Source organism: Momordica charantia (genome assembly GCF_013281855.1).
Source record: "Momordica charantia cultivar OHB3-1 chromosome 10 unlocalized genomic scaffold, Mcharantia_2.0 BLBB01000010.1, whole genome shotgun sequence".
Taxonomy (NCBI): domain Eukaryota; kingdom Viridiplantae; phylum Streptophyta; class Magnoliopsida; order Cucurbitales; family Cucurbitaceae; genus Momordica; species Momordica charantia.
In genome coordinates this window covers 16,484,728-16,511,908 of record NW_028275158.1, presented here as the reverse complement: position 1 = coordinate 16,511,908, position 27,181 = coordinate 16,484,728, and the positions used below count along the sequence as shown (strand labels likewise).

General features: G+C 31.9%; 1 pseudogene; it reads left to right on the top strand.

Annotated features, from left to right (window-relative positions):
* The first annotated feature begins 1,791 nt into the window (after nucleotides 1-1,791).
* Nucleotides 1,792-24,205, top strand: LOC111013812 ((-)-germacrene D synthase-like; annotated as a pseudogene).
* The last annotated feature ends 2,976 nt before the right edge of the window (nucleotides 24,206-27,181 follow it).

The following is a 27,181-nucleotide window of genomic DNA, read 5'->3' as shown; positions in this document are numbered from 1 at the left end:
ATAATTATTAACATGCACTAATAACCACAAGGACGCATTGCCAAAGTGGGCATAGTTCAGACGTAATTCGCAAATATAACAATTGCAACAACCACCATATTTTAGAGATAGTTGGCACAATTTTCCTTATTTTTTCCTTTAACAACTTTGCAAATATGTAGCAACGAGTTTTGAGATTTCTTTTCCTTTGGGAAAAAAAAAAGAGTTTTGGGATTTTAAAAAAAAATAATGCATTTTAAAAAAAATAATGATATAAATAATGTAGTTTCAAAAGTATTTACAAAATTAAGGTAGGTAAATCGCAGCCATTGGCTGCAATTCAAATAAAATGCATCCAATGGCCGTGATTTATATGAAAATCAAAAGAAGGTCGAAGCCATGTCTATGTGATGTGGCTCCAACTTGAAGGCCGGTTGAATGGATCACAGAAAGGGCAAGATGTGCTTCCATTCCTTTTCCTATTTTTGTGCTTTGCATTCTTTTATCACTAAGCAAAAGGATCCTTGCTTCAGGCCACTTAGGACCCAAAAATTGGATAAGGGTCCAGACGCATTCGGGCACCGGCAGCTTACTCAAGTGCCCCCAAGCATCGTCCTAATTCCAATTTGATCCCCTTGTCTCACTCGTGGACCGGTTCACGTAGAAGAAGTTACACCCCTGAATTCTTGGGTCATAGAGGAATCTTTTTTTCAAATTATTTACTTATTTTTATTTTTTATTTTAAGATTTTTTTTTAATAATGTATTCTTCGAAAAGTTCATTACAGTGATAAAATTAATTTGTATCAGTATGCATTTCTATTTTATATGGTTGTTTTATTTTTACCGTCTATAAATTTTAAGTAATTTTTTTTTCAATTGGTATGTTTCTATTATATATATTGATATTTTTTGTTCTATAAATTAGATCCATATATTTTTATTTATAATTTTTCTTATTTTTATAATATATATATATATATATATATATTTTGTTGTGGATGTGGATCTATAACTTTACTTATATATTAAAAATAGTCAAAACACTAATAAAATAAATAATATTGTGATTGTAAAATAATAAAAAAAAACAACACATATATAAATATAAAAAAATATATTTTAAATCTCGTGCGTTATACGTACATTTGTGTGATTTTTTCTATAAATTTGACTGTTTTTTTTTCTATAAAATATATTTTTGGTTGTTAGATGGGTACGTATGCATATGAATTTATACTTTTAATTATATATTTAAAAGGACTAAAATTCTAGTAAAATAATATTTTATTTGTAAAATATAAATGTATAAATGGAAATCGCTTCCGTAAATGACAATATTTCTATAAATGGAAATTGTGTATATTGTACGCGACTTCAATAAATAGAAATCGCCTACAAATGTAGGCGATTTCACTTGCTGACTCATTTCTCAATATTCATCTCATATATGACGTGTCGGTACCTAAATCGCATCCATTTGTACGCGATTTTTTACTTTGACCAATATTTAACCTATTTTTGTAAATAGTTTGAATATCTAATAATTTTTTATTCAACCTACATTTATTTTGTTATTACTTTTAAATCTACATTATTTTTATAATTTGTTTTTAAAATTATTCTTCAGATTATCCCGAGTCTTGCCACCCATTATAAGTTTTCCTATAAAAATTATATTAATTTATTTATTATATGCTTAAATTTCACGTCTATAAATTGCAAGCTCCTTGGAGCTCTTTTGCATACCAACCAAATTAAAGCACAAAGTTCACTCAACAAATCCAAATTCTTTTTTCCATTTTTTAGCTCAATGGCCTCGTTATTCATTCGCCCACAAAATGCATCATCCATCAATGTTGATACTCGTCCATCGGCAAACTTTCCACCAAGTACATGGGGAGATTATTTTCTCTCCAACACTTGTGACACCATGGTATTTATAGACACCGTATTTGGTCCGGCTTTATTTTAGTTTTAGTTTTAATTATTTAATTTTTATTTTATTAAATACTATAGGATTACTTTATTATTGGTTACAAGATAAAGTTTAAATTAAATTAAAAAAATAGATTTTGTTTTAAAGAATTTGATTTAATATTAAAATAAAAGAAATAAAAATATTTGATTTTATTTATATAATTTTGTTTTAAATAAAAGTTTTTTAATTAAAAAAATTTAGATTCTGTTTTGGTTAAAAATAAACATTTGGTTTCTCCTCCGTTTTTCCTTCGTCAAAACCCGATTCACGCATGTTACTCTTATTTTTTTGGTATATTTAAATAGCACACAACACACAGAGGGGAGGAGAAAAAACAGAGAGCACACAGAAGAATGATTTGGGTAAAGAAAATTTTTTATTTTTTATTTTTTATTTTTTCCCTTAGTCTCTAAAGGCGGTTCAATAGAACCAACACACAACAAGACTCTAGTGCACACCTCACGACCTCCATTGCTGCCTTGAGACCATCCTCCGGTGATAGACCGACGACGACGAAGAGTCCAGCGATCCACTCTAACACGACGAACGACATCCGTGGTAAAAATCTTTGCACAGTATACCCCTACATTTCTTTTAATAATAAAAAAAAGGTTATTTTTAACAAAAAAAAATAAAAATTTACCTTTTAAAGAAAATAAACTTTTTAAAATAAGTTTTGAAAAATAATGTAGATAATTTTTTTTAAAAGTAAAATAAAATAATTTTTAAATAAAGTTACAAAAAGTTAATTTCATTTAAATAAAAGATTTTGCATTAAAGTTTTGTATTATAAACTAAAGCTTGTTTAAAAATAAATTGGAATCTTTAAAATTTCCATTCAAAAGTTCTTAATTTTGTTTTCTTAATTTTTTTATTTATTTTTAGAAAGAGAATTTCTGTTGCAGGGATTTAAAAAATAGAAGATTTACATAAAATTGTTTTAAAATAAAATCTTATCTTGTAACATTTGTAATTTACAATAAGTTGTTAGGAGAATGAAATCTTTTTTTTAAATGATGAGTATCATTTTAGAAAACATCTTAACAATTTGTTTTAAGTAAAATTGACTTTTTTTTTAATTAGAAATAAAAGATTTTCTTGAAAAAATCTTTTTAATGTTAAAATACATAAAAAATTATTTTTTTTTTGTTTAAATTTAACAAAATTCGTAGGTTTTTTTTTAGTTTAAAAAATAAATTAGAACTTTTGTTTTAGTAAAAGAGTACAATGTTTACATCTTAGGGTGTTGACGTAGTGGTAAGATATTTGGCTCTTAATATAAAGACCCAAGTTGAAGTCTTTGCATGCCTCCTTTTATCATTGTTTTTACTAAATAATTATTTTAAATAAAAGATTTCGTTTAGAGTTTTTTTTTTTAAAACAAAATTTAAAAATACAAAGTTTGTATTTTCAAAAAGAACAGAACTTACATTCTAAGGTGGTGGCACATTGGTGAGATGTTGGAATGTCAATGCTTAAGTCACTAGCTCAAGTCTCAATGTGCCTTAAAATAAAAAATTTTTGTTATTATTTTTTTTTTACTAAAATAATTATTTTGAAAACTCCGATGACGGGAATTAGAACCCTCCAATTTACTCGAGATGCTTAATTTTTCTAATGGCCTTCATGTCACTGATACATATTAATTCATACCTTATAACAAAGTGTGAATCAATATAACATGGGACATTTCGATCAAAACAAAAATATTTTTTTCTTGGACCAAATAAAATAATAGGATAATTTATGATAAAATGTGGTACCATTTTCGAACGGGTGTCGTAGGGTGCTAACACCTTCCCTACGCTCAGTCGACTCCCGAACCAAAATCTGTTTTTCGTAGACCAAGTTTTTCAAATAGGTGACCAATCACACCTCGTAGATGATTGGTGGCGACTCCAAACCCTTATCTCGAAAGAGACCCTTCAGGGGATGATGTCGGCCGCTCCGAGTCGCGATGACGTTGCGACAGCTTGGCGACTCCACTGGGGACCTTTGAGAGTCAAGCCATTTAGTTTGTCATTTATTACCCTATTGTAATATGTTTTTGGGTCCATTTTTTGTTTGTTTTTTTCTTCATTTAATTGTATTATTATTTTATTTTGCAGCACCATGCATCTCACACACATTCACAAGCCTCCTACCCGGCTTTACCTTTTAGAATTAGATCGGAGACTGAGTAGTGTGACCTTCGTGGAATTCTGGTTCCCGTGCAGGCGCATGAAATTCTCCACTCAAGTTGACCATACTGTCAAAGCATATGGAAGATTTGTGGGCCATTATCCTATAGGATGCATTAGTACATAACTTCACACCATATTCATATTGCATTTTATGTGGGTTGTTCCGTCGTTCCTGGCATATTGTTTTTAATAAAAAATTAGGGTTGATTTGAAGTTTTAACCATTAGGTTTTAAATGAACCACTTAAAAAAAAAAAGAATAAAAAATGATTTACCTTATTTCTTCCTAACTATTTGTTTAAGTTTTGGATAGAAGTGTTGCCTTTCAAAGGGGTTATAAATGTCCCTGTTGTAGGCACATAAACACTTTCAAACTTATTTACTCACTTAGGAGTTCGGCTTTATAACCCTAGAGTTTAATTTTATGTACATATTTATGTTTCTCTCTCTTAGGGTGAATTAGAGTCTACCATTACATTTGCATGCATTTGGAATGTATTAATGATTGCATGAAGTATTTATCATATTCTTGGTGGGGCAGTTTGTAGCATATTTAGATAATTTTTTTTTCTCCTCCAAAGAAAATAAAATAAAAAAAACTTATCCTGCTCATGCATCATTCTGCATGTCCATATCATAAATTAAAAAAAATATATCTATCTTTTGTATGCATCATTTTACATGTCTATATCATAAATAAAAATTTATCGTTCTAATGCATCATTCATATGTCTAAATATATATATTAAAAAAAATGAAAATATTTTCGCAGGCATTGTTTCGCATAATTCCCCTAATTGGTGATCCAACATTTGCATCTCATCGTCTCATGCATATCAATTTCTATCTTAAAAAATAAAAATCTGTGCATTCTCCATTACATCATAATTAACACGAACTCTTAGAAAAATAGCTCAAAAACCACATATTTACTATTCTTTATATACAAGGTACATAAAGCAACATAACATGGAAGAAATTAATGCTGAGCTAAAGAAAATTAGAGACGAAATCCACGACTGGGTCATGGAAGAATTGAATATTAAGCTAAAGAAAATAAGAGACGAGATTCAAGAACATGTCATGGAGGTGCAGAATGTAGAGCTAAAGAAGATGAGACAAGACATCGATAATATTCAGGAGCAAGTCATGGAAATTTTAAATGTCTTAAAGAATATTGTTACAGTTGGGGATACTTCTCAACCTAACAATTTAGTCGAACCTCATAATAATTCACCACCTAGGTTGGACCCACCTCTTTGTCAACCAACAGAGAGTTTCCCCCAGCATAATTCATCACATGAAGCTCAGCTTTCCAAGAAAGGCCAACAAACTCCTACAATCTGCCAGGTTGAATTTACATTCCAAGATGGACAAGCATCAAAGGCCATTCACTCAAATATTTTAAAAGGTAAAGAAAAAGAAAATATTACCAATGGAAATGTTGAAGAGACTGCAGGGAAAGAATATGCTCAGAGATGGGGAGAAGCAATGGAACAACCGCCAGTGCCTTTAATTAATAAAGAGCCACACCTTGAAACGAATAGAAGCTCTTTTAAAAGAAAAAATAAAGTTCAGACAGTAGTTTCGAAGCGCAAGGGGAAGTACCAACAAAGATTCGTGGCATACAGTCCTTCTATGGTACCCATAAATTCATTGACTCTGCAGGATGATCCACAAACATTACCTGACAATCATAGTAGTCGGAGACAACTAAAGCGAGAGAGCTTTCATTCGATCCCAATATCCTATACCGAGTTGTTATCCCAATTATTTCAAGGTAATCTATTAGCTCCCGTACCCGTATAGCCATTACAACCACCTTATGCAAAGTGGTACGACCCGCATGTTCGTTGTGATTATCATGCAGGAGCTGTAGGTCATTCAACTGAGAACTGTACCTCACTGAAGCATAAAGTGCAAGTGCTAATGAGGGCAGGATGACTAAAGTTTTCAAAGGAAGATGGTCAATACATGAAGCACTAGAATCATGAGTGTACAAGATTATTAAAATTAATGTTGACCTATTGCTTTGCATTATTAATAAAGTTTATTTCTTCTTTGAAGTCATCTTTGAGATTGCTTGCTAGTGTTAAAACGGCAATGAAGCTTTAGTCACCCATGATTTAGCTAAGTACTTGTAAAAAAGAATGTGTGTATGTGGAAATTGAGCTATTTTTCTTAAAAAAAAAAAATCAAAGTCATACATTCACTCATGCATCACTCATATCATACCATTGGTGGAAAAAAATAGTTTTTTTTTTAAAATGCTCTCAATAAAAAATTACATGATTTGAGATTTTCAATCATAATTTTTTATATGGTCTACTCTTATAATTCTTGTTAGTGGAGACCTTAGCAAGAATCATAAACCAATCATAGTAAGTCACTTGGAGGAAACAAAACAAAAACAAAAACAAAAAAAAAAAAGTGAAGAAAGGAAATAAAAAATAAAAAAATGAAAAATCAAAGTTTTCAACGAGATATAAATTTTTTTTTCAAAACTCAACCATTTTACCAAGCTTTGTTCTCGGGCTAAATCTTAACCCAAAGCAGCTTTATGTTAGCCTCCGTATTTCTTCTCATGTGCAAACCAGTAAACCATCATACTGGGGCAATGATGCATTTTTCAGGCGAGAATCCAAAATTACTCACTTTCTATAAAACTTTGAGCCTAGTCTGCTTTAAGCCTAATCTACCTTGAGCCTAGCCTATCGATACATGGTAAATATGGTCAACATTGAGAGTTGATCATTTACTGCAAAAATCCTTTGCTCAGCCCGTCACATAAAATTTTTGTGATGAATATCCATATTTGCCTACTTACCATAAAGGCCTTTTACCAAGCCTGCCACATCTAATTGCGTGGCAAATGTCCAAAATTATCCACCTAGTGTTGCCCTGAGAACTTTGAAAGTAATAAAATAACATTGAGCTCTTATGGTTGACTGCTTCATGAATTGGTACTTGTAGTTGCTAAAAACTTTCCTTACTAAGACTTCCTTCTTTCACTTTCTATTTCATCGTGTTCTCCTATCTCAATTCTTGGTCTCTTATCTTCTTTTAAGTAAAAGTGATTCCAAGACTGAGGATAATAGTTTTGAGAATTGGGAAGTTAGCAACCTGACAAATAGTCTCAAGATCTCAGTTTGATAAGTTTCGTTTGAGAACAGTTTTTACTGGAGCAGTAGCAAAGACATAATTTGGAACAGCAATTAGAGTTGCAAAAGGCGACTACGCATGATCAACTTTTTATATGTGATTGCACCCTTTTTTTTATAAAAGGGTTGTGTCTGGCCAAAAAAAAAAAAAGAAAAAAAAACTTCGTCTAAGGCCATGGTAGTGCTTTAGTTCAATGATTAGAGCAATCTTCTTTGCCAATCTTCAGACTGGGGCAAAGTCGAGCAATGCTATGTCGAGGCAAATTTGTAACTACATTATACAAAGCTTTGAGGCAAAGGTCATCTTCAGACTGATATTGTTTCATTTCTCCTCGCACAAAATCTTCTTCACTTTGAGAAAAAAAAAGGTCATTTGCATTCAAAAGCGGACTACATCAACTGCACTTCGGAGCTAAGGTTAAAAGAGAGCCTTACATTCAAAAAGTGGGTTGCAGCAACATAACCATAAAGTGAAGCTATTTTTATCAAAGATCTTGAGCTAAACTCAAAAAGGGGCAAAATACACGAGATGAACTCTTGGGGAGTTACGCAACCCATTCTCAAGGTCACTTATCCAAAGAACTGGACTCTTCTATTCACTTGGTCATAATCTCTTATAAAAGCTTCAAAAAAAAATTCAATCTTTTATTGTTCAAGAGATTTGACAAAATATCTTTGAACTCTTTGTTTCATTTTCTTTAAAAAGAAAGCTCGCTGACTTCTCTCATCGTTAAGCTTGATGGAAAATCATGGTTTCCATCCTCGTTTGTTCATAAAGCCAAATCCATCCAACACTCTTGTCAGTTGTAAGGCCGAGGTTATGAAGCAGTTTAATCAAGCAAGATGTACAATGCTATGAATTACTCTAAACTGGCACATGAGTTACCTCTACAAAAGAAGCCCACCAAGCCTGATATAGTTTGAGAAATTACCTTGATCGAGCGAAGGCATTCAAAAAAAAAAAAAAGAACAGTTGATGTGTTTCTTTCAATGTTGACATTACCTTTTCTCATTTGATTCTTTGTTAAATCCTTGCTAATAAGAAGGATGAGAGTATCCAAAAAAGTAATATCTTTGCAAAATATGGAAAAACTTCTTGTTCTCTCAACTATATTTTCACAAATCATGCATTCACATCACTTGCATATATATTCTTCAAAAAAATAAATCGTTTTCACATCATGGTTAAATTGTGAAAATTTAAATATGATGCATTGTGCATTCATAGCCACATTCTATTATTTGAGCAAAAATAAAATGAGCATCATGCATACATGTTGCAACCATTTAGCTTTTAGAATGCATATACATTATTGCATCATGTATTGAGGCTCAAATTCATTGGTTAAACTAAATAAAAAACAGATCATATACTATCACACATTGTTAAGTGATAAGAATAAATGGAAGTAATAAATGGAGCATCATTTGTCATTCATGATATTTGGGCAATACATATTTGTAGATGCACCAATCCATCATAAAATAGTTGCGTCAGAGGTCGCGCAGCGGCTTCCTGTAGAGCCTCCTAAAAATCTCTTTAGCTTTTTCTCGGCCTTTAGAGTTAGAGCTAGTTGACAATCAATTGTCAGCAACAGGGTACCCGATTTTCATTAACTATTTCTGACATGGAGCTCTTTCGTTTATAAGGGGACACAATTAAATGATCGATCGACGTCTCAGTGTAGTGTCGGTTGCCAAGATAAATAGAATTGGTCTGACCTCTCGCTCGGATGTCAGACTCCTGCTACGATAAGCACTGCATACTGCCATTGAAAGTTCGCATTTGCATGAACACGTGGTTTTTATTAGTCTTATCGTCATGTGTCGAAGTGCATATCTCATGCACTTAGCTTGTAGGAGGATATTCCAATTCCTGCACTTAGATAATAAACCTCTAGTAAATCAAATAACTGCAGCTTTTTTTAGAAATTGCATTTTAATCTGTTGGAGCCAGTTTTCTACCTCACACGTGGCATTTTCTTATTGTATGAGAAAAACACGCATGACTTTAAATTTGTGAAGCCAAGTTTTATCTCCTTGGTATTTCGACTGTCTACCGAGCCAACGGCCGTTATGACAGAGCCAACCAAGATCTCCTTTGGTCTCGTTCCCATTATTTGTTTGAACTGGCCTAGATGTGTCTCGCTTAGCCTCATATTCCGACAAACTCCACGATAGCATGTCGTGATTCAAGCTTACCTTAATGGGCCGTTGAGGCCTTATCAAGAATCCTGTCAGAGACCCTGCCTATATATAAAAACCATTTGCCTCTATCAAAGCTATGCAAACACTGTATTTTCTCTATAATACAACTCGAATTCTTTCTGACTAGGGCGACGAAGTGTTTTCTCTTACCGGTCTCCTGCTCAGTAAAATTCAGCTCATCCTTAAGGTCATAATTCCGTCCAAACCGAGCTCATAAGCTTGGTAATTTTTGTGATCAAACATTTATCTTCAGTTAAATCGAACCCGATCCAAGTCGAGGTCGAAGCCTGTTGTTAAAGCCAAGTCCATCGTATTTTATCATTCGGTTAAATCGAACCCGATCAAAGTCGAGGTCGAAGCCTGCTGTTAAAGCCAGGTCCATTGAATTTTATCTTCGGTTAAATCGAACCCTATTAAAGTCGAGGTCGAAGCCTGTTGTTAAAGTCAGGTCCGTTACATTTTATCATTCGGTTAAATCGAACCCGATCCAAGTGGAGGTCGAAGCCTGTTGTTAAAGCCAGGTACGTTGTATTTTCTCATTCTGTTAAATCGAACCAGATCCAAGTCGAGGTCGAAGGCTGTTGTTAAAGCCAGGTCCGTCGCATTTTATCATTCGGTTAAATCGAACCCGATCCAAGTCGAGGTCGAAGCCTGTTGTTAAAGCCAGGTCCATTGCATTTTCTCATTCGGTTAAATCGAACCCGATCCAAGTCGAGGTCGAAGCCTGTTGTTAAAGCCAGGTCCGTTGCATTTTCTCTTTCGGTTAAATCGAACCCGATCCAGGTCGAGGTCGAAGCCTGTTGTTAAAGCCAGGTCCGTTGCATTTTCTCATTCGGTTAAATCGAACCCGATCCAAGTCGAGGTCGAAGCCTGTTATTAAAGCCAGGTCCATTGCATTTTCTCATTCGGTTAAATCGAACCCGATCCAAGTCGAGGTCGAAGCCTGTTGTTAAAGCCAGGTCCGTTGCATTTTATCTTCAATTAAATCGAACCCGATCCAAGTCGTGGTCGAAGCCTGTTGTTAAAGCCAGGTCCGTTGCATTTTCTCATTCGGTTAAATCGAACCCGATCTAAGTCGAGGTCGAAGCCTGTTGTTAAAGCCAGGTCCCTTGCATTTTCTCTTTCGGTTAAATCGAACCCAATCCAAGTCGAGGTCGAAGCCTGTTGTTAAAGCCAGGTCCGTTGCATTATATCATTCGATTAAATCGAACCCGATCCAAGTCGAGGACGAAGCCTGTTGTTAAAGTCAGGTCCGTTACATTTTATCATTCGGTTAAATCGAACCAGATCCAAGTCGAGGTCGAAGCATGTTGTTAAAGCCAGGTCCGTTGCATTTTCTCATTCGGTTAAATCGAACCCGATCCAAGTCGAGGTCGAAGCCTGTTGTTAAAGCCAGGTCCGTTGCATTTTATCATTCGGTTAAATCGAACCCGATCCAAGTCGAGGTCGAAGCCTGTTGTTAAAGCCAGGTCCGTTGCATTTTCTCATTCGGTTAAATCGAACCCGATCTAAGTCGAGGTCGAAGCCTGTTGTTAAAGCCAGGTCCGTTGCATTTTCTCTTTCGGTTAAATCGAACCCAATCCAAGTCGAGGTCGAAGCCTGTTGTTAAAGCCAGGTCCGTTGCATTATATCATTCGATTAAATCGAACCCGATCCACGTCGAGGTCGAAGCCTGTTGTTAAAGTCAGGTCCGTTACATTTTATCATTCGGTTAAATCGAACCCGATCCAAGTCGTGGTCGAAGCCTGTTGTTAAAGCCAGGTCCGTTACATTTTATCATTCGGTTAAATCGAACCCGATCCAAGTCGAGGTCGAAGCCTGTTGTTAAAGCCAGGTCCGTTGTATTTTCTCATTCGGTTAAATCGAACCCGATCCAAGTCGAGGTCGAAGCTTGTTGTTAAAGCCAGGTCCGTTGCATTTTCTCATTCGGTTAAATCGAACCCGATCCAAGTCGAGGTCGAAGCCTGTTGTTAAAGCCAGGTCCGTTACATTTTATCATTCGGTTAAATCGAACCCGATCCAAGTCGAGGTCGAAGCATGTTGTTAAAGCCAGGTCCGTTGCATTTTCTCATTCGGTTAAATCGAACCCGATCCAAGTCGAGGTCGAAGCCTGTTGTTAAAGCCAGGTCCGTTGCATTTTATCATTCGGTTAAATCGAACCCGATCCAAGTCGAGGTCGAAGCCTGTTGTTAAAGCCAGGTCCGTTGCATTTTCTCATTCGGTTAAATCGAACCCGATCTAAGTCGAGGTCGAAGCCTGTTGTTAAAGCCAGGTCCCTTGCATTTTCTCTTTCGGTTAAATCGAACCCAATCCATGTCGAGGTCGAAGCCTGTTGTTAAAGCCAGGTCCGTTGCATTATATCATTCGATTAAATCGAACCCGATCCAAGTCGAGGACGAAGCCTGTTGTTAAAGTCAGGTCCGTTACATTTTATCATTCGGTTAAATCGAACCCGATCCAAGTGGAGGTCGAAGCCTGTTGTTAAAGCCAGGTACGTTGTATTTTCTCATTCTGTTAAATCGAACCAGATCCAAGTCGAGGTCGAAGGCTGTTGTTAAAGCCAGGTCCGTCGCATTTTATCATTCGGTTAAATCAAACCCGATCCAAGTCGAGGTCGAAGCCTGTTGTTAAAGCCAGGTCCATTGCATTTTCTCATTCGGTTAAATCGAACCCGATCCAAGTCGAGGTCGAAGCCTGTTGTTAAAGCCAGGTCCGTTGCATTTTCTCTTTCGGTTAAATCGAACCCGATCCAAGTCGAGGTCGAAGCCTGTTGTTAAAGCCAGGTCCCTTGCATTTTCTCTTTCGGTTAAATCGAACCCGATCCAAGTCGAGGTCGAAGCCTGTTGTTAAAGCCAGGTCTGTTGCATTATATCATTCGATTAAATCGAACCGATCCAAGTCGAGGTCGAAGCCTGTTAAAGCCAGGTCCGTTACATTTTATCAGTCGATTAAATCGAACCCGATCCAAGTCGAGGTTGAAGCTTGTTGTTAAAGCCAGGTCCGTTGTATTTTCTCATTCCGTTAAATCGAACCCGATCCAAGTCGAGGTCGAAGCCTGTTGTTAAAGTCAGGTACGTTGCATTATATCATTCGATTAAATCGAACCCGATCGAAGTCGAGGTCGAAGCCTGTTGTTAAAGCCAGGTCCGTTACATTTTATCATTCGGTTAAATCGAACCCGATCCAAGTCGAGGTCGAAGCCTGTTGTTAAAGCCAGGTCCGTTGTATTTTCTCATTCGGTTAAATCGAACCAGATCCAAGTCGAGGTCGAAGGCTGTTGTTAAAGCCAGGTCCGTCGCATTTTATCATTCGGTTAAATCGAACCCGATCCAAGTCGAGGTCGAAGCCTGTTGTTAAAGCCAGGTCTGTTGCATTTTATAATTTGGTTAAATCGAACCCGATCCAAGATTGAGGTCGAAGCCTGTGTCAAGCCAGGTCCATCGCACTTATCATGTCAATTAAATCAAAACCGATCCAAGATCGAGGTTAAGGCTTGTATCAAGTACAAGGTTCTTTGCATGTCCGGATTCCACCTAGTGTCCAGTTGGGTCCATCTCTATCTTGTCTTGTCTGAATAAAATTTTTTCCTTCCCAAATACTTTGTCTTTTGCCTTTGTCTACCCTTTTAGTTCTACAAGGATACACAAAGGGGGGCAAGCTGTAGACACCGTATTTGGTCCGCCTTTATTTTAGTTTTAGTTTTAATTATTTAATTTTTATTTTATTAAATACTATAAGATTTGTCGCAACGTCATCGCGACGCGGAGCGGCCGACGTCATCCCCTGAAGGGTCTCTTTCGAGATAAGGGTTGGAGTCGCCACCAATCATATACGAGGTGTGATTGGTCACCTATTTTAAAAAGTTGGTCTACGAAAAACAGATTTTGGTTCGGGAGTCGACTGAGCGTAGGGAAGGTGTTAGCACCCTACGACACCCGTTCGAAAACGGTACCACATTTTATCATAAATTATCCTATTATTTTATTTGGTCCAAGAAAAAAATATTTTTGTTTTGATCGTAATGTCCCATGTTATATTAATTCACACTTTATTATAAGATATGAATTAATATGTATGAGTGACACGAAGGCCATTAGAAAAATTAAGCACCTCAAGTAAATTGGAGGGTTCCAATTCCCATCATCGAAGTTTTTGAAATAATTATTTAGCAAAAAAAAATTTAATTTTAAGGAACATCAAGACTTGAACTTAGGACATGAGTATTGACATTAAAACATCACACCAATGTGCCACCACTTTGAGATATAAGTTATGTTCCTTTTCAAAATACATATTTTGTATTTTTGAATTTTGTTTTAAAAAAAAAAGAAAAAAAACTCTAAATGAAATCTTTTATTTAAAATAATTATTTAGTAAAAATGACGCATGCAAACACTCGAACTTGGGTCATGTATATTAAAAAGCGAACATGTTACCACTGTGCCAACATCTTAAGATGTAAACATCATATCCTTTTACACAAATAAAAGTTTTAATTTATTTTTTTAAACTAAAAAAAGCTACGAATTTTGTTAAATTAAAACAAAAAAAATCGTTTTTTATTTATTTCGAAATTAACAAAATTATTTAAAAGAAATAAAAAACAAATTTATTTAAAAACAAAGTCAAATTCACTTTAACAAAACTTATTTGCTAAAAAACAGATTTTTTGTTAAGATTTTCTCAAAACCATAACCACGAAACCATTAAAAGAATTTTAAATGAGATTTTATTCTAAAATACTCTGTTTTTATCTCCTCCTTTAAACTCCTTTAAAATCCTGCAGCAGAAGATTTTTTTTAATTAAAAAATAAAACAAAGGTAATACAAAAAATATAAACCTTGTAAAAAAAATCATTTTAAATAAAAACTACATTTTAAATAAAAAAAATCCAAATTTAAACTTCGAATCCAAATTTAAAAGAATCCAAAATTTTTTAAACAAGATTTGTTTTATAAAACTCCTATTTTTTAAACGTATTTTAACCAAAATTTTAAAGTAAAATATTTTATTAAAATAAAATTAAGTTTATATTTATTTCATTTAAAAAACTCTTCTTTATTAGAAAAAGAAAAGCTTTTATTTTAAAACAAATTTTAAAATATCAAAATCCTTATTTTATTTTAAAAAACTTATTTCAAATTAATTTAGAAGATTTTTTTCCTTACTAAAAACATTTTCTTTTTAAAAAAGAGTAAAAAAAAACTTTTTCTTAAAAAAAACAAAAAAAAAATATTTCCAACGTATTTGATGCTTACTTAAAATGCACTATCGGGGAGGAGATCGTCGGAGTGCCAGCGAGCTTGGAAGAAGCTGTGAAGAAGAAGGTTGTTGCTGCTGTCGTTCGCGTCGTTCCCTTGCGTCGTCGTGCGTCGTCGGAGGTCGTGGGTATGCAAGAGAAAAGTGGTGATGGGTGTCCCTTCTTGTGTGCTTCCTCCCCCTTAAATACTAAAAAAAACAACGGTGATATATGCTAAAATAAGAAAGCCAGAGAAAAGGGAGGAAGGAAGGGGAGGAGGAGATGCCACCTTAGGTTTTAACCGAGAAAAAAATCAAAGGGAGAAAAAAAACGGTTAAATAAAACAAAATCTCTTTTTTTTTTAAATAAAATTATTTACTTAAAAACAAATCATTTTTATTTATCTATTTTTATTTTAATAATAAGACAAAATCTAAACAAATCATTTTTTTTATTTTCTTATTAATAAAATTAACATTTAAATAAATCTAACATTTTAATTTTAGTTAATTTAAACTTTATATTAAAACTAATAATAAAGTAAACCTATGTTATTCTTTAATTAAAATAAAACACAATAAAGTAAAATACAATAATATAAAAAAAATTAAAAATAAGCCGGACCAAATACGGTGTCTACAGGATTATTTTATTATTGGTTATAAGCTAAATTTTAAATTAAATTAAAAAAATAGATTTTGTTTTAAATAAAAGTTTTTTAATTAAAAAAATTTAGATTCTGTTTTGGTTAAAAACAAACATTTGGTTTCTCCTCCCGTTTTTCGTTCGTACGCTTTTCCTTCCCTCTTTTTCTCTGGTTTTTCTCTACTCACGCATGTTACTGTTATTTTTTTGGTATATTTAAAGGGCACACAACACACGGAGGAGAAAAAACAGAGAGCACACAGAAGAATGATTTGGGTAAAGAAAATTTTTTATTTTTTATTTTTTATTTTTTCCATTAGTCTCTAAAGGCGGTTCAATAGAACCAACACACAACAAGACTCCGGTGCACACCTCACGACCTCCATTGCTGCCTTGAGACCATCCTCCGGTGATAGACCGACGACGACGAAGAGTCCAGCGACCCACTCTAACACGACGAACGACATCCGTGGTAAAAATCTTTGCACAGTATACCCCTTCATTTCTTTTAATAATAAAAAAAAGTTTATTTTTAACAAAAAATAAAAAATTTCCTTTTAAAGAAAATAAACTTTTTAAAATAAGTTTTGAAAAATAATGTAGATAATTTTTTTTAAAAGTAAAATAAAATAATTTTTAAATAAAATAACAAAAAGTTAATTTCATTTAAATAAAAGATTTTGTATTAAAGTTTTGTAAGTTAAAAATAATAATAATAAGAGTTTTATAAACTAAATCTTGTTTAAAAATTAAATTGGATTCTTTAAAATTTCCATTCAAAGTTCTTAATTTTGTTTTCTTATTTTTTTTACTTTATTTTTAGAAAGAGAATTTCATAAAATTGTTTTCTAGGGATTTGTTTTAAAATAAAATCTTATCTTGTAACATTTGTAATTTACAATAAGTTGTTAGGAGAATGAAATCTTTTTTTTAAATGATGAGTATCATTTTAGAAAAGATCTTAACAATTTGTTTTAAGTAAAATTGATTTTTTTTAATTAGAAATAAAAGATTTTCTTGAAAAAATCTTTTTAATGTCAAGATACATAAAAAAAATATTTTTTTTTGTTTAAATTTAACAAAATTCGTAGGTTTTTTTTTTAGTTTAAAAAATAAATTAGAACTTTTGTTTTTTAAAAGAGCACAATGTTTGCATCTTAGAGTGTTGACATAGTGGTAAGATATTTGGCTCTTAATATACAGACCCAAGTTTGAATCTTTGCATGTCTCTTTTTAATCATTGTTTTTACTAAATAATTATTTTAAATAAAAGATTTCGTTTAGAGTTTTTTTTTTAAAACAAAATTTAAAAATACAAAGTTTCTATTTTCAAAAAGAACATAGCTTACATCCTAAGGTGGTGGCACATTGGTGAGATGTTGGAATGTTAGTGCTTAAGTCACTAGCTCAAGTCTCAATGTGCCATAAAATAAAATTTTTTTTGTTATTATTAATTTTTTTTACTAAATAATTATTTTGAAAACTCCGATGACGGGAATTGGAACCCTCCAATTTACTCGAGGTGCTTAATTTTTCTAATGGCCTTCGTGTCACTCATACATATTAATTCATATCTTATAACAAAGTGTGAATCAATATAACATGGGATATTTCGATCAAAACAAAAATATTTTTTCTTGGACCAAATAAAATAATAGGATAATTTATGATAAAATGTGGTACCGTTTTCGAACGAGTGTCGTAGGGTGCTAACGCCTTCCCTACGCTCAGTCGACTCCCGAACCAAAATCTGTTTTTCATAGACCAAGTTTTTCAAATAGGTGACCAATCACACCTCGTAGATGATTGGTGGCGACTCCAAACCCTTATCTCGAAAGAGACCCTTCAAGGGATGACGTCGGCCGCTCCGCGTCGCGATGACGTTGCGACAATATTGACTTGTTTCTTCTTGTTATGATAAATTAATAATAATTGTTCGATATTTTCTTTTCCGTTTGAGTTCTTCTTGTTACTTTAATCTTTAAACTTTCAAATATTCTATCTTAGCGGTACATAAAATTGTTTTTCTTTATAAAGATGTGTGTTGGATTTGCAAGGTATGCAAACAAAGTCTCACATTTGCTATGGAATGGGTGATCCATGGTATATAAGAAAGGACAATTATTTCCATTGATATGAGACCTTTTGGGTGAAACCAAAAGTAAAGCCGTGAGGGTTATGCCCAAAGTGGATGATGTCATACCACTATGGAGATACTTGAGGTACGAGGAGTACCATTGTCCTTAACAATATCTCTATAGAATTAGAGCGCGAGAGTTCTCTTATTTATTTCTCAATTTTTCGTTAATGACTTTGTTTAGGAGATGGAAGATGATAAGGTTGAGAAAAAAGTGGAAGAACTGAAGGAGGAAGTGAGAAAATTGCTCATTACTTGCATTGATGACAAGCCTTCCCAACAACTAAGCTTGATTGATTCAATCCAACGGTTGGGAGTCGCTTATCATTTCGAAACTGAGATTAATGAATTATTGGATCATCTTTATAAGAAATACAATGAGATTGGTGAAAAAAGTGACGAAGATCTTCAAGTTGTTGCTCTTTGGTTTCGCTTGCTTAGACAACGTGGATTCTCTATTTCATGTGGTATTACTTTGAGTTGCTTATCTTTGTTTAATAATATTTCCACTTATTCTTCTTTCATTTTTTTTCTATTTTTTGTTATTTAAGAAAGACAAAAAAAAATATGTTTGGTAATTATTGTTTCTTATTTATTTGTTTTTCTAATAAAAAATATTTAATAAAACATAAATTTGTTTAGTAATAATTCATTGTTTCCTTGTTCTCTTATATTTTTCATTGAACAATATTATTAAAGTTTGACTGATGTTTAAAGAAATTTTAGGGAAGAGTTGAATTTTTACACTTGAATTTGAAAATGTATATCAATTTTTACATGTGAATTTTCAATTTTCTTGGACTTAGATATGGACAAATATTGCAATATTTACCATACAGTACTTGAATAAGTGTTACAATTTTTGCCTTTTGATAGACATTTGTTTGATGAACTACTAAAAACTTATTCTCATGTGCATTCAGTGAATTATAAAACATACCCAGAGTACAAAATTGATGATATTTCAAAGGATGACACTAGCTAGAATTGAATTTTAGTTGAAACTTGCGATTCGTCGAGAGATTTATTAAATTGGCAATCTATGCATTGATTAGATTTATTATATAAAGAGACTATGAATTAACTCAATAGTAATAATATTTTTTTCTTGGGTCGGAGGTTGAAATCGCCACACTCCACATTTGTTGCATGTAAAAAAATTGAAATGAGTGAGTTTTGAGAGAGAGTTAGTTTTTAATTTTTGTTAAGTTTGAGAGAATGAAGAGAAAATTGAATAATTTTATCATCCTCTTGTTTAAATTATAAATCCAATATGCAAGATGTCTATTTAGTCTAAAAATTAAAAGAATAAAATAACATAAAATACATACACATCACTAAACTAATTTTAGTTACAGGTAAGTTTTTTCTTTTCTAAAAAAGTAAGAAAAAACTTTAGATTACCATGTCTATTTTTTAAAACCTTGATTTAAAAAAAAAAAAGCAAACAAAATGATTATCAAACTCACGCCTCATTTTTGTTCTCGGTTACAGATACGTTGAACAAGTTTACAGATGAGACTAGGAATTTCAAAGAATCAGTTGCAAATGATGCACAAGGATTGCTGAGCTTGTACGAAGCATCTCAAATGAGGATGCATGGAGAAAATATACTTGAACGAGGTCTTGGTTTCAGCACCACAAGCTTAAAGGCAGCCATTGCAAGCCATGTCGACGATGGGTTTGCAACCCAAGTGAGGCATGCATTGAAATGGCCTTTAATGAAAGCCATTCCAAGGTTTGGTACAAGACATTACTTTTCTTTCTACGAGATTGATCCATTGCACCACCATGCTTTGCTTTCCTTTGCTAAGCTTGATTTTGGAGTCTTGCAAAGGCTTTACAACAAAGAACTTCATGAAATCTCAAGGTGAAAACACACTCTTCATGCTTCATTATAAATTTTTTTTTTTGTTTGTTCCATTTGTTTACACTTGAAATTGTCATTGTGTTTTAAAATCAATGCCTGATTCCCTAAGAAGGAATAAGAGCGAGAGAGTTTTGAAAACAACAGAGGTATCGTTTTAAAAAGGGGCAAATTGCACTGGTAAAGGATGGTAATTGTTACAATTACGCCCCTAAATTTTCAATGGTAGAAAATTAAACTCTCAAACTTTTATAAATGAAAAAAAAATTAGAACCCTCAACTTTCAGAGGTTGAAGAAGCTCTCCAGCCCTATTTGAGCCGAACTGGAGAAGGTGTTTTTAACTGGATGAGTGAAATTTTTAAACAAATAGATCTTTTTTTTTTTTTAAAGTTGGAGGGTTTAATATTTACAATTGAAAGTTTCTCACTTCAAAGTTTACGGGTTTAATTTTGACTATTGAAAGTTCAGGGTCAATTTTTTTTCACTTTTAAAAATAGTTTGAGGGTTTAATATCTACCATTGAAAGTTTAACGATGCAATTGTAACAACTGCTTATATAGGGATGATTTGTGTAATTTGCCTTTTTAAACCCTGTTACAACTTTTACTTTTTTTTTTTTTCAAATATAGCATAAATATAAATTTTCTTAATGTCTGTTTTACATGTTAAATTTGATTATGAGTTTGATTTGAATGATGCTACTTTTGTAAGATTTTTAACTTTATCTATATTTGTAAAATATATATTTATTTTATTTTATTATAAAAGCCTCTTATTATGTTTTGCGAATGATCTATATTAAAATAAAGAGATTTTTATTCAAAAAAAAAAATAACAATAATAAAGAGATTGTAAATACAAAGTTTCAAGTGGCATGTTAATGATCTTTACTTTTAGAAATTATCCTAAAATAGTTTAAAAAAAAACTATTTTTCAAATAACAAACCAAAAATGGTCTTTGTGGGTTATGTTAGTTAGCAAAGGAAAAATATATCAAAATATATTTCTATTTGTTGGTTTCCAAAATATATAGTTTATGAAAATTGTGATTCAACGATTGATAAAAGTTAACATTATTGTATACACTAAAATATATAATCAATATTCGCGTTTGGAAATAAACAATGATTTCAATTATACAAAAATTATGTCATTTGTTAGAACACAAGAAAAAACTAAGAAATAATTATCTAAAGAAGTTTGTATATACATATTAGTCCATCTATTTAATTGTCAAGCCACATAAACTCAACTAATGTGTCTCCCTCAATGATATTGATGAGAAAAACTAAATAGGATGCCTAATTCAAAATTATTTAAGAATATGATTCATTATTAGATATTTTAATTTTAAAGTATAGAGACTAAAATAAGTATGATATTTAAAATTTAGAGGCTTAAATTCAAACATAACATTTAAAGATTTTTTTTTAATTAACGGAAGGAGAATTTAGAATAATAAGAAAAATACTAGTTTTATTAAGTTTTTTTTAAGTACAATAAGTAGGTAGAAGATTCAAACTAATATAATAGTGATATTGACCTACTCGTAAAAAAAAAAAAAAAAAAATTTGAATGCCAAACCACAACATCTAAATAACAACATTAAAAAACAATGATATAACATTTCAAAAGAATTCAAACTTTAATGCAAAACCACATCATCTAAATAACATAATCTAATATTCAAAAGAATCCAAACTTGAATGTGAAACCACATCATCTAAATAACAACATTAAAAAAAAATGATATAACATTTAAAAGAATTCAAACTTGAATGCAAACCCACATCATCCAAATAATATAATCTAATATTCAAAAGATAACATAGCATTTAGGACTTAGAATATTTTAATTAAAGGTGGTGGAAAGATTTTTTTTAGTTTTTTTCCATTCATCAATGGCAGAGTTGGGATCCAACGATTGATCTTATAAATGGTAACGGACGCTAATTTTGTCGGCCTCTTAAACTATGTTTGGATTGATAGGTGGTGGAAAGACTTGAAGTTGGTGGAGAAGCTATCTTTTGCAAGGGACAGATGCGTGGAGCGTTATATTTTGGCAATGACGATATGCTTTGAGCCTAAGTACTCTCTTGCTTGAATAATCACATCCAAAGTTATCATGATGCAATCCATTTTAGATGACATCTACGATGCATATGACACATTTGAAGAATTCCAACTCTTCACTCGAGCAATTGAAAGGTTTTAACGATCACTAGTTTTAAATTTCGTTTGAAAACAATTCTTGTTTCTATAGAAAAACCCATACTTGTTTGTTAAAACCTTTTTTAAAACGTTGGCCACATTTCTTTGTTAGGTTTCATTTGGATTTTAAAGATATTTTGATGGGAGAGATTACAAAATAAAGAAATGATCGATAACAAAATATATGTTTTTGAAGGAAAGTTCACTACTTTTTACCTCGCACTCTTAATTTCATTTGGATTTTTTTAAGTACAATATGCAGGAGTACTTATTTTCGATCTTTTAGTTTGAGATACACAGCTTAAAAAGTTGAGCTAAGCTTAGGTTGGCTAAATTCAATTAAACTAAAAAGAGGTAACAACATGCATGCTCTAGATTTGGTGGTTAGATTTGCAATTATTTTTAATAACTACCCTTCTCTCTGGTAGGTCTCACTAAATCGGACACTTTATGTTATAACTTGATTTCTTAGTATTTTGTTGGATTATTTTTGTGTCATAAACAATTTTCCAATTTAATTTTCATAGGTATTAATTATCTTCACAATTCCGATAAATTTAGGGTGGAATGTGATGAAATTAAAAATTTTACGCTAAGTAGGACAAAAAATCATACCTTTAAATTAAATTAACAAGTAATTGTTATTTTTTTTTCACTATTTAGGTCAAATTTGAATTGCATCGAGTAACTTCCAGACTACATGAAAGTGTATTATGAAGTTCTAATGGACATTTACAAAGGAATTGAGCAAGATATTAGCAAGGATGACATTCCCTACGCTATTCATTATGCAAAAGAAGCTGTAAATTCTCTGATATCTTACCATATATTCACTACTACAATTGAAGCTTCGTGATGCTGGTGAATACTAAAAAACGTTGAAAAATTATGAAAACGCTGTTTAACCATCACGAAATTTGAAACCATCACGAATTCTTTTTTTTTTTGTGATGTTTTTTAAATGGCATGGAATTCATTTTTTGTGACGTTTTTTAACCATTATGAAATAGTTTTTCTTAACGTTTTATAACAGTCACGAAATATTTTTTTTCATGACGTTTTTTAATTGTCACGAAATTAGTTTTCAGTGACGTTTATAATAAACATCACGAATACTTTTCAGGATGGAGGAATACGTGATGTCGTAAAAAACGTCACCAAAGAATTTCGTAACGTTTTTTAAACATCTTGAAAAGCCAAATTTGTCCCATGATTATTCATTCGTTCAATAGTCTCTCTAGCAACACTCTCTCTCCTTTCTCTTTCTATCTTCCTCAAAATCATATAATATTGAATTTTTTTTAACATATCTCAGATGAAAAGGCAGGCTAGATACTTATTTACCGAAGCTAAATGGTATCATGATGGCTATATTCCTACAATAGAGGAGTATTCGAGAGTTGCCAGAGTTACTTGCTACCATTTGATTCCTCCCACTTCACTTCTTGGCATGGGAGATGCTGCTACCAAGGAGGCATTTGAATGGATTGCGAGTGACCCGAAATTACTTACCGCCTTGGGAGTCATTGGCAGAATCATGAACGATATTACTTCCCACAAGGTAATAAACTATTGAAATTTTCTCTTCTCCATTTGAATTTTTAGGTCTATGTCAAGAAATTAAACTCTTATAGGCATTCTCATCTATTCATAGGTTTAACATATAAAGAGAAAATCTAGATTTAAAAAAAAATCGATGTAATATAAAAAAAATGTGGACAAAGTATCACTGATTTCGACATACAATAATAATAAGAAGTTTTTGACCTATTTAGAAAATTTAACATACTTATTTGTTCATTTAAATTTCTTTTGTGAATTTTTAATCGTGTGAAAATCGACACTTGTTCCATTGTTATTTCACAAAATTGATAACTCTACTTATTTTTTCCTGTGGATATTTTTATTGACTAGTTTATTATTATATATCATTTGAAGCTTAAATTCATACAAATGTCTTTTTTTTTCTTCTTTTGATACTATGAATATCTAACCCCATACGTGAAAGAGTATTGAAAATATATTAATGATTAAAATTTACTCTAGTTTAAATATTAAGGGTGGTCTTTAGGAATTGTTTTCAACAAGTCAAAATTATTTTTGTTTATCTTAGCGAGTCAACTTAATCTTCAAGTTACCATTTTATCAAATCGAATGCTAAACTTTGAATAAGGGGTTGAAAATCACCTACAATCCAAGCAATAAACTATAAACACGACATTAGTGAGTGGAAGTCTTTGATGAACAATTTTATTTTCTTATACCTTTTCCATTTTAACCTTTTTGTTTAACATATATAGTTCGAACAAGAAAGAGGACATGTTGCTTCTGCCATTGAATGTTATATGACACTATACGGTGCATCAGAGAAAGAGGTTGTAGAAGAATTAGAAAAGCAAGTCACAGATGCTTGGAAGGACATAATTGAGGACTACGTCCAATCGCCTCATGTTCCAAACATCATTCTCATGCGTGTTATAAACATAGCTCACGTCCTAGATCTCTTTTATAAAGATGAAGATGGATTCACATTTTCAAACGGGGAAATCAAACTTTTCATCACATCTTTGCTCATCGATCCAATGCCAATTTGAATTTAATACTTTTCTAGATCTCTATGTATGGAAGGATATGTAATAAGTATAATAATGCAAGAAGTGAAGTACCATACTCAAGACTTCTTGCAAGTTTAAATATGTTGGGATGTATACCCTAAAACTTGTAATTCTATGTAAACGTTATAAATATAAATAAAATAGACTTATCCTTAACTGTGCACATCTTGTTATAAAAGAGACACCCTCACAACCAAGGTTTGAGATGTCAATGTCGATGGAAATCTGGAGGTCCTAATCTAATGGAAATATCGATAAAATAAAATGTTGATATCGATGGATATTTCAAAAAAAATCATGGAAATTGTTTAAATTAGTAAATGAAACTTTAATTGTAGCTTAATTAGGCTATAATTGGTCACTTTTAGCCCTCATATGTAAAGTATGAGTAATTTATTTATGGAAATGCGAACGTCAATGGAAAAAATCGGAACATGATAATGAAGATGGATGAAAATTATTTGAATTAGTAAATTAAAGTTCAATGTTGCTTAATTATGTTTCATTGATAATTTATATTCAAATATATTTATATAATAACTTAACAAGATATTAAATATCGATATATATGATGAAGTAATCATAGAAAAATTAAAATATTAAATTTTATTATATACAAATGGTGGTGATAGATGAAGCAGAACAAATTGTTAAAACTGACAAGACTCTTTTATATAACAAATTGTTACTATATTAGAATATTTACAAATGCTAAAAGGGTTTATAACAAACCCCTTTTGTGAGCTTTTAAAAGCTATTTAGGGTAAGGTTTGAAATGTCGATGCCGTAAGAAATGTCAATATATGACATAAAAATAATATATAATCTTATGAATATGCCATGGAAAATATTAACCAAGGTGAAAACATTAAGGGGCTGCTTGTTTTTCGGGAACGTAGATGTCTAGCATCTCTATATGCTTGGAATTTTAGATGCCTTGGTAGATGTGGAGGATTTATGTGCAGCCCGAGCTAGGTAATCTCTTTTGGGCATATTCTTATTGCAATATGTGTGTCAAACTACTAGACAATGCTATAGGGAAATACAAATTGTCATATAAAACACAATTATTTCTAGCAAGAATTCTTCTTCAAGTGTCAACTTTGTAAACTTTTTTTTATTTTGCTTTTTTTTTTTAACAGAATGCCTTTATATGGGGTTGCAAGGCTTGCCTCCCTTTAGAGATGAAGATTGATGACCTCTATTTCAAGTCATCATATAATTCATATCTCTATCAGAAAGTGAAGCTTCAATCTGTGGATACATACCATGGATATGATTTTTTTGGGTTGTTTTAGAACGTTGAGTTAAAACCTTGAATACAAAAATTTTAGTAAAAATATGTTTTGGAAATGTTTCTTTTCTCTTGTCTCAAGGTGACTTGTGTTTTTAAGGACAACACTAGAGTTTGTGCATCTAAATATATTATATATATATTTTTAAAAATCAGAGCTATCTGTTGTAATTGAATGCTTGTTGTTTTTTCTATATTATATTTCATTTTAGGAATTAGTAGTAAGATTTTTCATGGCTACAGGTTTTGCTCATCAAGGTCCTTTGATTCCATGATTAGGTAGATAATATGCGGCATTTTATTTACTGTAATGTTTATGTAACTAGCATCAATATTTGTGTTTTCCTCCTCTCATAAAATTATTACAAAGCGTCATAATTGAGAGACATCTCCCCACTAGTACACTTGAAGTCTTGAAGTTAAATCACAAACATATGTGTTTTTGCTATTAGCCTTCTATGTTGATAATTGGCGGGGAACGGTTGCGACAACCAGTATATTCATTACTGTAGTCGCACTTCTTACTCTAGGCAGAAGTTTTAAGTTCATGAGCAATAATGCAATATTTTCTTTTTTCCATTATTGGTTGGGGAACGATTGTGTATAATGTATTTTGATTTTATGTTTGCATTATGTAATTCAATGGGTATAAAGTTATTCTTGATTTGAATTGAGATTAGATAGGGCATTATTTCACTTTTAAGTCATGTTGTTGACTGGTTATTCATGAGATGTTTGACGGGGCGGTTTTAAGTAATTTTGGTTGAGGGTATGTTGCAGTTAATTAGTTTTTCAAATTAATATTTCGTCTAAAAGATTGTCTTAGTTTTTTTTTTTTTCATTTTCCCAATTTTCATGGTTTAACTTTCACTAACCATTCTTTGTAAATAATGACCTACTAATTATTATTTCTTAATTGCTTTTAGGATGTTTGCTAAATGATGCCAAATCTTTAAATATTGAAGTGGTACGAAACCATGATCACAAAGGTATCAAACTATTGAATTCATATTCAATGCATACGAGGTACCACATTATGTTTCCATTTGAATTATATGTTTACATGTATAATAAGCAATCGTATAGAAATGTCTATTCAAACATCCCCCTCCACATGAAATGGGTGCACATTTTGTTTTAATGTGTCCAATTTGTGAGAATCTTGAAATACTTTTTTTTTACGTTTGATCAACTTTTTACTAAACATTTTGAGCAATGTTTGTCACGTCTTTTTGTTTGTTGTCAATTATCTGTATGCTTGTCATGGACGAATTTAAACCTTGTGTGATTGAGTTGTTAGAATCTTTGTTACAATGATTTGACCTACTTTCTACCTTCTTAATAACTTGTATTTCTTAGAATCTTTAAGAACTGATATATTCTCTTTTTTTTAGTACTGAAGTTGATATCAGTTTGATACGATCGTGTAATATTGTATGAGAATTTAGGTAACATTGTGCATGAAGAGATGTGGAGTCATTTCAGTCCTAGCTAATATTGAAACGATAGATGATGATGGATTTTTAGAGTTTGTTGTAAATGACATAGTAATTTGAAAGTTTATTTGATTTATCTAATTAGGTATTGTTTTTTTCGTTAGGTCTTGCAAGAACTTCAGGACGATGCAAGTAATTGATTATAGGTTTCTTTGTTTCATTATG